At 50.7% G+C, this 10,907-nt stretch overlaps 2 long non-coding RNA genes across 2 annotated transcripts in view; one reads left to right on the forward strand and one right to left on the reverse strand.

The window, feature by feature from the left end:
- LOC144334916 (uncharacterized) overlaps positions 1-3,472 on the forward strand; it is a 119,083-nt gene extending 115,611 nt beyond the window's left edge. The window contains exon 3 of the long non-coding RNA XR_013405174.1: positions 1,054-3,472. This is a non-coding gene — a long non-coding RNA (uncharacterized LOC144334916). The remainder of the gene's footprint in view (positions 1-1,053) is intronic.
- Positions 3,462-10,060, reverse strand: LOC144334917 (uncharacterized). The gene is made up of 2 exons (XR_013405175.1): positions 10,019-10,060; positions 3,462-4,496 (listed from the first exon to the last, which is right to left on the reverse strand). It is a non-coding gene; the product is annotated as an uncharacterized LOC144334917 (long non-coding RNA).
- Between the last annotated feature and the right edge of the window lie 847 nt (positions 10,061-10,907).

The following is a 10,907-nucleotide window of genomic DNA, read 5'->3' on the forward strand; positions in this document are numbered from 1 at the left end:
ATGCCAGCTCAGTTACCTTGGAATGGGGAACCTGAGGCTGCCAGGGAGCATCCCTCCTGCCTCCAGTCCTCGGGGGTTTCTCTCTCTCTCTCCTTTCCTTTGTCCCTCCCTGTCCCCCAATCTTCCTCACCACTCCTGCTCCCCTCCCTACCCTCCTCACTTACTCTACAACAGAGGTCTAGACTTTGACAAATCCCAGCTGGGCCTATTTATCGCTTGGCTGGGAAAGCAGAGGGAAAGGGGCCCAGTTACTACAAAAATAGAGAATTGAAATAGAATGTGAGCTACTTTTGCGTCTTGTTTTTTATTTTATTCTGAATATAAAAGGCAAGTGTCAAACAAAATCGGTGCTAACTGCGCCACTCAGCTCCGAGTCTGCTTTGTCGGGGCTCCGTGGGTTCCCACGCCCTGGCCTTCTCCATGAGCGTCTGGACACGCCGTGGCTGTGAAAGGAGCATTCAGTTATGGTCCTTTGAATGTTCCAGAGTCATGTTTAATAAAAATCTTCACGTTTACCCACAGCCAAGTCTTGATTTAATAACAGGTACTGCAGGTCTCTGGGTGGGGCTGAGCCTCTGTTTTAGAAGCAGCCGCACCATCCGAGGGGCAGGTCCGTGTGGGCTGGCAGGCGGCCTGGTCCTTGGAGCACAGGGTGGACCTGACCCAGTCCTGGCAGTGGGGGGCCTTGCAGTTCTAGAATGTAGTGATGCAACCTGTGGCATAAATAAAAAGCCTCATGTGCCCCCATGAGAAGCTGGGGCTTCCCCTCAGTAGTGTGGCGTGCTGTGTTTGTGATCGTGCAGATGTTAAAAGGGTGAGGGAGATGTCTAAAAACTAGGCTCCCAAAGACAGCCCTTCATGTCGGGTGCTTTCATGTGTGTATGTACACCTGTTTGACGAGTGTACACCTTCACGCGTGCACCTGTTTCACGCATGTACATCTGTTTGTGCATGTGCCTGTTTCACACTTGTGCCTGTTTCGCGTGTGTGTGTGCCTGGGCATTCCCCTTGTATTGCGTCATACGTTGTATTTTACAGATTGTTTTCTTTCAGTTTGTATCGTGAGCTTGTAACGACGTCGTGAAGAAAAGAGGGGATCCTGGCAGCCTTTGGCTCTGAGAAACGTGATGTCACGGGAACAGATGAGACAGCCCGGGTGAGGCCGGCAGAGGCCATCGTGGCCTGGGAGTCCGTGCACATCCACTGTCTGTCGCTGTGTGACAAGTGACCACAAAACTAGGGGCTTAAGGCAAAGTACACGTACGACTGTACAGCTTCTTCAGGTTGCAAATTCAGGGCAGCCTTGCTGAGCGGCTCTGGCCCAGTCCCCCGGGTCACCGTGAAGATGCTGTCCAGGGCTGCAGCCATCTGTAGGCTCAGCTGGGCTGGAGGTTCTGCTCCAGGATGCTGTGCTGACGTGTCTGCGGGCAGAGGCCTGGTAGTCCACACCTGGCCACTCCCCGGGGCTGCCAAGTGCATTCCTGCCCAGGGCCGCTCCTTTCCCCAGAGACGTAGCAGTGCTGGTCTTATGCCCAGCGTCAAGGTGGCCGGGTCAGGAGCAAAGACTTGTTTCCCCTACTCGGCGACTACTCCTGCAGGGCTGGGAGACAGTGGAGGTCGCGCAGGAAGGTGTTCGCTGAAGACCGTGCTCTGTGACTTGACGGGTGTTCCTCCCAGGAGAGTGAAATGGAGACTGGACGCCGGAAGCAGCATCCTGCGTGACCCCATGTGTAGTGGGGTCACAGCAGAGCTACGTCCTTCCTTTACAGATACTTTTCAGAGTCTACCCGCCTTTAGATTCTCTGATTAACGTGTCTGAGGAGGGTCCCAGGAGTCTGCCACCTGCCAGGCCAAGGAGGTTCCCTGCATGTGGCTCTCCCCTGACACCTTGAGAAACGTGACTCGAGAGAATCACCGAAGTTTCCTAAATGAGTCACCTGCTTTCTCTTCTCTTTGCTTTCATGCCCCCCCAGGGTAGGTCAGTCCTGTCCGCCACAGCGATACCTGCATGCTGGAGTTCCAAGGAGATTGGGGGTGTGTCGGGTCCCCCAGGGAGATTCGGTGACTGAGGATGCTGTCATAGCAGCCAACATGTCCCTATCGTTTTCACTTTTAATGAAGTTCAGTTACTAGGTTTTCTGAGGCACAATGATGTCCTTGTGAAAAATTGGTGATCAGGGAAGCAAGCAAGTGTGGGAAAATGATCCTGCCCTTAAATCTAAAAAACGATGAAACAGCAAACAGCCCTGAAGAGCCCATGAACCTCCTCATGGGGCGGTGAGGAGACACCTCAGTAATGGCTTTAAAAAAAAGTGATAATACTGAAGAAAAGGTAAACTAAATTTTGGGTCTCCTATGGGTAAAGAGATTGTGGTTTACATTTTGGAGGTATGCGTTTATATACTTATTTATTTTTCTTTGTTGGATTTAGAATTAGTTGAAATAATTGTGTTTTTTTAATTTAAAAAATTGGGGTATACGAAGTCTAATCCCTTTGTGATATTTCTGTACTGTGAGACTCCACATACAAAAGTGAAGCCCAGACTGTCTATCTCTAATGAACCAGAGAGAGGTGGTCATCTCCTGCAGGCCGGTCTGGTCTCCAGGCATCTGGCCATCCTCCCAGTCTTGGGCACACCTGCATCACTGGTGCTTCCTGCCAGACTGTGACTCTGCCCAGGTTTCAGGAGCACCCGAAACTGTTTTCCTAGGGGCTCCTGCTTTGTCCTGGCTCCTGGAAGCACAGGCTTTTGACGAAGGACTCTCCCCACTGCCAGGTAAATTGGTGATTGCCCCACAGTCTGTATTTGTCACATGGGGCACAGAGAGTCTGGGCGTGGTGTCGTGGCCCTGGAGCCAGCTCTAGGACTGCCCGACGGCATTGCCTCCACCCCTCATCTGGGAACAGGGCGGTGGGGAGGAGAAGGGAAGCAGGGTCTTGACCCTTCTGCGTCTCGAGAACACGGGAACACATCGTCCCATTGCCTCACACCATTCACAGCCCAAGCTTGTGTGAAGTATTATTTTATAACCTCCCCTGACAATGATGTATTTTATATAAGCAGCACATAAAGTGGTAATTTAATACCCTATCGAGCAGGATTAAACAATAAGGAGCAGATATCACTGTAGAAAAGTTACTTTATCCGGGAAACATTTATCTACTGCAGGTGGATGTGAATCATGGCTTCCTCCTCAGTGGCTCCTGATTAGCCTGTGAAATTCTGTCCTGTTCACCACTGTTAGTTATAAGCTACACCTTTCCTTCTATGACGTTAGTTACAAGCTCTACCTTTCCTTCTATGATGTTTATTTCTTGCCTGTTCAGCACTGTTAGTTACAAGCTATACCTTTTCTTCTGTGATGTATATTTCTTGAAGGCATGGACTAAATCCTAATTCCACAGTATTCGATGCACATACTGAAGAGATACTTGTTTGAATGAATGGATTAATAGAAAATAGAAGTGGTGACTTCACTTTATTTCATTATGTCAAACTTTGTCTACACGGAAAATTTTATGGTCCTTTGGAAAAACAGGGCCTCTGTGCAGGGTTGTTAGAGATTGTGAGAATGCCGCAAATGGCTCTGTGGCTCTAGGCTCACAAAGGGCTTGAGGGACTTGGTGGCGCACCTGTGTTGAAAACCGAGTTCTGCAAATCCATTGGAGTGACCTGCCAGCACCAGCACACACAGCCCTCCTTCCCAGTTGATTTCTGCACAGAGGCTTCTTCTGAATGCCCCAGGTGAACGTGGGTTCAGCCAGCACTGCTGGGCTTCCACAGCAAGCCAGGGTGCTGCAGGGACGAGAGAGAAGAGGGGCAGGACCAGGATCTTCCTGGGCCCCAGTGCCCGTGTGGGGACGCTGCCTGGCCTGGCTTTTCTGGGGGAGGTCAGGGAAATGATGGCATGGAGGGACTGTTGGTATGAGTCGCTTGCTCAAACATAGATCCCAGGTCTGTGTGGGAGGCAAATAGAAATTTATGTGGGTATCATCAGTAACATAGCAAACATGGGCTTCTTCACTAGGGTGGCTGACCCTCTTGCTCATCTGCTGAGCAAAGGCCCGGCCTGGCCTGGCCTTCTACGCCTCCACAGTGAGCTTTTCTCAAGCTCTGTCCACTCCATGGAGATAGCCGGAGCCAGGGCAGATATGGGGTGTTTTCCACTTTTTATTTATTTTTTCTTTTTTGAGATGGAGTCTTGCTCTGTCGCCCAGGCTGGAGTGCAGTGGTGTGATCTCGGCTCAGTGCAAGCTCCACCTCCCAGGTTCACGCCATTCTCCTGCCTCAGTCTCTCGAGTAGCTGGGGCCACAGGTGTCCGCCAACACACCAGGCTAATTTTTTGCGTTTTTAGTAGAGTCAGGGCTTCACCGTGTTAGCCAGGATGGTCTCAATCTCCTGACCTCGTGATCCACCAGCCTCGGCCTCCCAAAGTGCTGGGATTACAGGCGTGAGCCACTGCACCCGGCCAGGTATTTGTCAGTTTTTGAAAGCTACATTTAAAGAATGAAATAGACCGAACAGAATTACTTCCTTTTGAATATTTAATACTCAGTCTACCAGAACACTTAAATATAGTTAATGTATTCAAATAATAAGAAAGAACTTTCCCTCTGTTCCAAAGAAAAAGTATAAACAACCTTTTACTTGTCAGGGATTTCACTATGTTTCTAAAAAGCCAGCAAGCACTTTTCCTGAAATAGACCCATCTCTTCCTCTGCATAGACCCTATGAACATTTTAGCTACATTTCTGCTGTATCTTAATGTGATAGATTGTAGAAAATTCCTTGCTACTGGAACTTCACGATGCTTTCCTTTGAAACATCAAATAGAAAGTATGGATAGTAAATCTCAGACTAGTTGCAATTATCAGTCTTGGTAGAGCTGCCACCCACAGCCTCTGTCAATTACAACAGAGTGTGTCTCCCCAGCAACCCGGATTAGATTGCGGACCAAGCCAGGCTCACCCAGGATTCAGTGCAACGTCTTTCAAAGCTGTAGTCACTGCCCCTGGAGGAGACTTGAGAAGTCCTCCCTTTGATGCCTGTGCATGGCTGTTCTCAGATCACAGCAGCTGCAGCAGCATCTCAGAGGATGCCAGCAGGGGTGTCCTGGGTATTGACACCACGGTAGGGGCCTGCAGTGTCTGAATGAAATGGGCCGTGAAAGTGAGCACCCTAGAGGAGTCCACAGCCACGTTTCAAAGGTGCAGTGGCCCGAGGTGAACCCCAGAGCACTGAGGAGCCTGGAGTTGACCTGTCACGACTTCATTGAGAGAGCTGACTGAATTCCGTACCTGTGAGGGCAAAATATGGCTGTTTGCGCTTGGCCCCTTCTCAGTCCAGGGCTAGGGAGGTTGTCTGCACAGCTAGTGGGAGCTTAACTTTGTGCACACTCGGGGTTGGGTCCTACTCCTTTCTGTGAGCCCAGGGAAGATAGGCATGCCGAGCTCTCCTGGAAGAGGGCCCTGACGAGTGGAAGCTGAGCTTCAAGATGGTCGGCCTTGTGGTGTGCGTGGCGGGTTCGGAGTCGGTGTGTGCTGAGTGGGGGCCCGGCTGCTGCTGTCGCTATTGGGCTCAGCAGACGCTGCGGGGGACGTGGCTCCTGTTGTACTTGGTGGTTTTCTCCTCACAGGAGTGGGTTTCCCTGCTGTGAAGGTGTCGGGGCTGTGACAGGCAGCCTGGCAGGAGGAAGACGCTCGTGGGGTTGTGCCCCGAAGCCCCCTTCCTCTTGAGGAGCATGAAGGGGGTTTGGGACCCTGCTTCCGGCTGCGCTCCCTTGCTAGGTTCTTGGCCTCGGGGGCCAGGAGAAGCTGAGTACAGGCCTGAAACCTGGACCCCTTCCACAGCCTCCGCGGCACTTGTGGTGGTGTGCGGGACATGGCCCTTGGAACTCCAAGCCCTACCCTGGCATGCCCGCCCACTGGGGCGTCTTGGGCACCTGCTGTGTGCTTGGCTCCGTGGTGGGGTGGACGGTAGCAAGGGCTGTGGGTTAGAGTGGACACGGTACGCGGATGATGAGAAGCGTCAGGGAGGCAGTGAGAGCACAGCTGAGACCTGCAAGGAGGGGACTGGCTGTGGGTGTTGGGGCTCAGGGAGCTGCCTCTACCAAGAGCCACAGTGGCCAGTGAGGGCAGAGCAGGGGACCGAGGCCCAGGGAAGCCGTGTGTATGGTTTGCATCAGGTGTGCGGGTCTGCCGGGCTATGCGGCCCTTCTCAGTCCTGGCTGGGCCTGGGGTCCCAGAGGGAACGGAGGGTCTTCGCATCTCCCTCCTCTTGCTTCCCTGCTGCTTCCTGGTCAAGGGATGCTTCTTTATTGCAACTCTGGCAGTTATTGTGCATATTAAGAGGAGTTTCACAAAATCGTAGGGTGGGAGGCGGACTAGGGATTCATTTTTTTTTTCTCCCCCTGATTTTACACGGAGCCTTCTACTACCCCTTAGTGTGGAGGCAGAGTGCAGATGCTCTACAGTTATCTATCCGGGAAGAGAAGAGCTGATGGGAAGTCACAGATCTGATCATTGCAATAGCACTGACATTTTTAAGTGGGAGAATGCTGATGTCTATAATAATCAGAGTAAAACTTCAGTAGCTTCAACATAAAGATTCTGAGATGATCTTAGAGCCATTTCGTCCCTAGATCCTTCTGCAGTGTGTAGTGTGACATCTCTACCAGCCTCTGGTCAGTGGCCGCCTGTGGGTAACTGAATGCTTGAAGTGTAAATGAGAACTTCTAATTTTATTTAATTTTAGTCAAATTTAAATAGCTATATGGCCCGGGCACCGTGGCTCATGCGTGTATTCCCAGCAGTTTGGGAGGTCGAGGCGGGTGGATCATGTGAAGTCAGGTGTTCAAGACCAGCCTGACCAACAAGGTGAAATCCCATCTGTACTTAAAAATACAAATAAAATAGTCAGGCGCGGTGACAGGCGCCTGTAATTCCAGCTACTCGGGAGGCCGAGGCAGAAGAATCACTTGAACTCGAGAGGCAGAGGTTGCAGCAAGCCGAGATCGAGCCACTGCACTCCAGCCTGGGTGACAGAGGGAGACTCTGTCTTAAGAAAAAAAAAAGATTTTAAAAAACCCTACATGCCCCTAGTTGCCTCTGTAGGAGACGGTATGGTTCCAGAAGGTAGACTTTGTGTTGAGGACTCTGCAGCGTCAGGCTGGAGACAGTCTCCCTTCCTAGCAGCGTGGGCCCCTGGGCTGTTCTTCTACCAGAAGGGATGGTGGCGTCTCTGGGAGGTATCTGTAGACTCAGATCTGTGTGGATTAGTGACTTGTGTTACTCACAGATACTTAATTTTATGGGTAAATGAATACCTGGACTGGCTGCAACTTCAGGGCGAGATTCGGGAGTAGGGAGTGAAAAGTGACGACGGAACCCTGGGCTTGTCCTGCTGCCCCCAGGACCCGGTCGGGGTGCCTTCTCGTCTGAAGTCCCAGCACGTGGTCAGGGTACCCCTTGCCTCTGAAGCCCCCAGGAAGTGATCGGGGCACCAATCCCCTCTGAAGCCCCAGCACCTGGTCGGGGCACCCCTCCCTTCTGAATCCCCCAGTACCTGGTCGGGGCGCCCCTCCCTTCTTAAGCCCCCAGACCCTCCTGGCCTGCGGTGCTGCTTCTCCAAATGCTGTCCTTGGCTGTTTTCCAGGAGTCACCTGCACCAGAGCAGGCTGCGTGTGTCATTTCTTGTCGGATCTGGGGTGTCAGTGAAGCTCATTTATCTTGTCTTCCTCCTCATGTGCCGTATCTCACCTGTTGACTGTCTGAGTTTGTGTGAGTGCGTGTTGTGCGTTCTCAGGCTGTACTCGGTGCTTAGGTGACAAGAACGTCTTAGAGCAACGGACTGTCTGCTCCAAAGGACGCTGGGCATGAATCGAGACACAGTTTACTTGTGGGGTTTAAATTTCCTGGGTGTTGGAGGCAATTAAGGGGAAACAAGGTCTAAAAAAGCCCCTGCAGATGAGGAAGGCAATAATGAAAAAAATTACTCTATACACACTTAGCAGATGATTTACTTTGTAGGTGAATTTTGCATTTCGGGAACTACTAAAGCTACTGTTTGTAGGGATTCCTTGATGAGCTTCTTGTTTTCTGTCTAGAAAGTAAAGTGGATCGGTTTTGCCTTTAATTCTGACTGACTAGAATCTACTTCCTTTTCCCCCCATTCACGTTAGGGTGGGGATTGGACTGGAAGAGCTGTAGGATCTCTTTATTTCTGATCTTAAATGAATTTTTTCTTCAATGCCCTGTTCTTTGGTTTGGGAAATGTGCTCAATTTGTACCGTGCTTTAAATGTACACAATGGTTCGAAATTGCTACTTTTCTTTAAAGGTAGATATAACATCTTAAGTAAAATGTCATCTATAAATCAGACACAGTCTGGGGCCTGGAGACCCCCCTTGTCACTTCCTTCCAGCTGTGTCTCCTTCCCTGGCCACATTGCCCCTGGCCACATCTCCTCCCCACACCACGCCGTGTCATCCGCCCACCACCTCACCTCTGGTCACAACGCCTCCCTCCCGGCCACATCACCTGTGGCCTCACTGCCTGCCTCCCTCTTTCCTGGTGGCCTCCGTGGCTCCCACTGTCTGCCCTCCCGAGGGTCTGTTCAAGGCTCCTTCCCCGTTTTCCACTCCTGAGTGGGTCTCGGGGCCTAGGTGTTTCACAGGATGCAAGTTTCTTCCCTTCCAGCCGTGGGTCTCTGAGCGACAACTCCAGAGAGGGCACTAAGCTCTCCTTACCTACCTGGGGGGCCTTGAGCCCTGACCACCGACCACCAGGGCTTTTCTGCAGTGTGTGGGGCAGACTCATGCATGAATTGGACTAAAAAGATGCTTCCAGGAATCCTTGTTTTAAGTGCACTGGAGCAGAGATGGGGAGAGGGGACCACCGGGTTTGCTCAGAATTTGGTCCTGATCACAGCCAATGAGGCAACATAAGCACCTCCTAAATGAAGCGTTCCACAGACTGATTTTACACATGACAGAAAGGCTTCACACAATGAGTGAGTTTGAGCTGCATTTGAAGGAAGAACAGGTCCCTGTAGGTGGTAATGAAAGGTAAGCGTGACCCAAGCCATCAGCAGCAGCGGGGGTGGGGTGGTGCAGACTCCCCATGGATGGTGGGCATGGCTGAAATGCAGGAGAGGGCAGGGGTGCGAAGGAACAGCAGGGCGGCAGTAAAATTCCCCTGCAGAGAGGGGACTTGACTGAGATATTATCACATGTATACAACTGAGAGATGATTTCAGGAGGATTTCTGGGAGCCTGTGGGAAGAGCACGTGGTCATCATCAGTTCTCGGGATCTCTTTTTATGAAGTGAAAATAGTTTTGCCTCTGCCTATCTTGTGAGCTGTTGTGACGATCAAATCAGATAATCTTCAGCGAGCCTTGTAAATGCTAAAGCTTATGACAGACTGTTCCAGCCCCCTTGTCTCCACCCTCCTTTCCTATTCGGTAACGTGAACCCTGCTGGGTACCTCACTATCTGCCTGGTTTCCTCCTCCATAACGTGAGCCTTGAGTACTTGCTGGGTACCTCGCTGTGCACCTTCCTTAGTAACGTGAGCCCTGAGTATTTGCTGGGTACCTCGCTACCTGCCGTACAGCTGGCTGTAGAATTGTCAAACGCACTTGGCTGGCACATAAGCAGAAGTGCTCGCTGGGCCTTGGGAGGGCTTTGTGACATGTGGGTGCCTTCTGTTCCCTGTTAGGCTGGAGCTGCAGGAGCCCCCCTAGACCAGATAGAGGACCAAGGCTGGGGCCTCGGGGTGGGGGCTGGGGGAGCTCCCTGGGTTTATATAGTGAGGGTGAGAGCAAACTTCAGTCCCGCTGTGGCATTGGGATTCAGGGTTCCTTCTGGAATGTTCTGAGTGAGAAACAGGAAGTGCGCACAGGTGCGTCTTCTGCGGATTTTATGGTTATCTTGGGAGAGCACTGGTGCCTCTGAACTATGAACCTGCAGAACCACTTGTTCCACTAACGGCCGCCTTTATATAAAGAATGACTTACAAAAGATGCCACTGCAGATGGAGGTATTTGCAGGTGTGGCCTGAAAAATGAACAAAATGACTTTCATCTCAAGGAAAGTACCTTACATTTTTCCCAATGATAGACATTTGAGCTTTCCAGCGAATATTAAAACATAAAAATCTTGTGTCCACCACTTTCTCATGTGATCAATGGTGATACTGATGTGGGGTTTTTTTTTTTTTTTTTTTTGGACATATAATGAAATGTGGAAGCCGCTCATAACTCCGAACCAGTATTTTCTAACCAATGTGTGATTACAAAATCGTGTGCTGGTAAAAGCCATTCAAGTGCAAGACGGACCAGTCGATTTAGAAGGAATTGGGGCAGAAAGGCCCGTCGACCAGAGCACAGACTCTGTGTTGCAGACAGCCTGTACGGAAGTGCCACTTGTTACATTTGGCAGCAGAGAATACCTAAAATGATCTGAAAACACAATGAAAATACTGCTTCCTAATTGTATATCAGTATGGGGTCGGACTTTCTTCATAAACTTCAGCCATGGCTCTGCAGCCCACTGAACGCAGATGCAGGCATGAGAATCCTGCTGTCTGAGGTGCAGAGATGTTAGGTGTTTTCACAGCAGCACAAACTGTTGCCACGCTGCTGCTTATTTTGGAAAATGGTTTCTTCTTTAACACTGTGTTAAGATGTAATGACTTTATCCTTGTAAAAGAAACTAAATTATGTTTTTTTTTTTTTTTTTTTTTTTTTTGAGACGGAGTCTTGCTCTGCCATGCAGGCCGGAGTGCGGTGGTGTGACCTCAGCTCACTTCAACCTCTGCCTCCTGAGTTCAAGCGATTCTCCTGCCTCAGCCTCCCTAGTAGCCGGTACTACAGGTGTTCAGCACCATGCCAGGCTAATTTTTGT

This window comes from Macaca mulatta, chromosome 15, assembly GCF_049350105.2.
Source record: "Macaca mulatta isolate MMU2019108-1 chromosome 15, T2T-MMU8v2.0, whole genome shotgun sequence".
NCBI classification, from domain to species: domain Eukaryota; kingdom Metazoa; phylum Chordata; class Mammalia; order Primates; family Cercopithecidae; genus Macaca; species Macaca mulatta.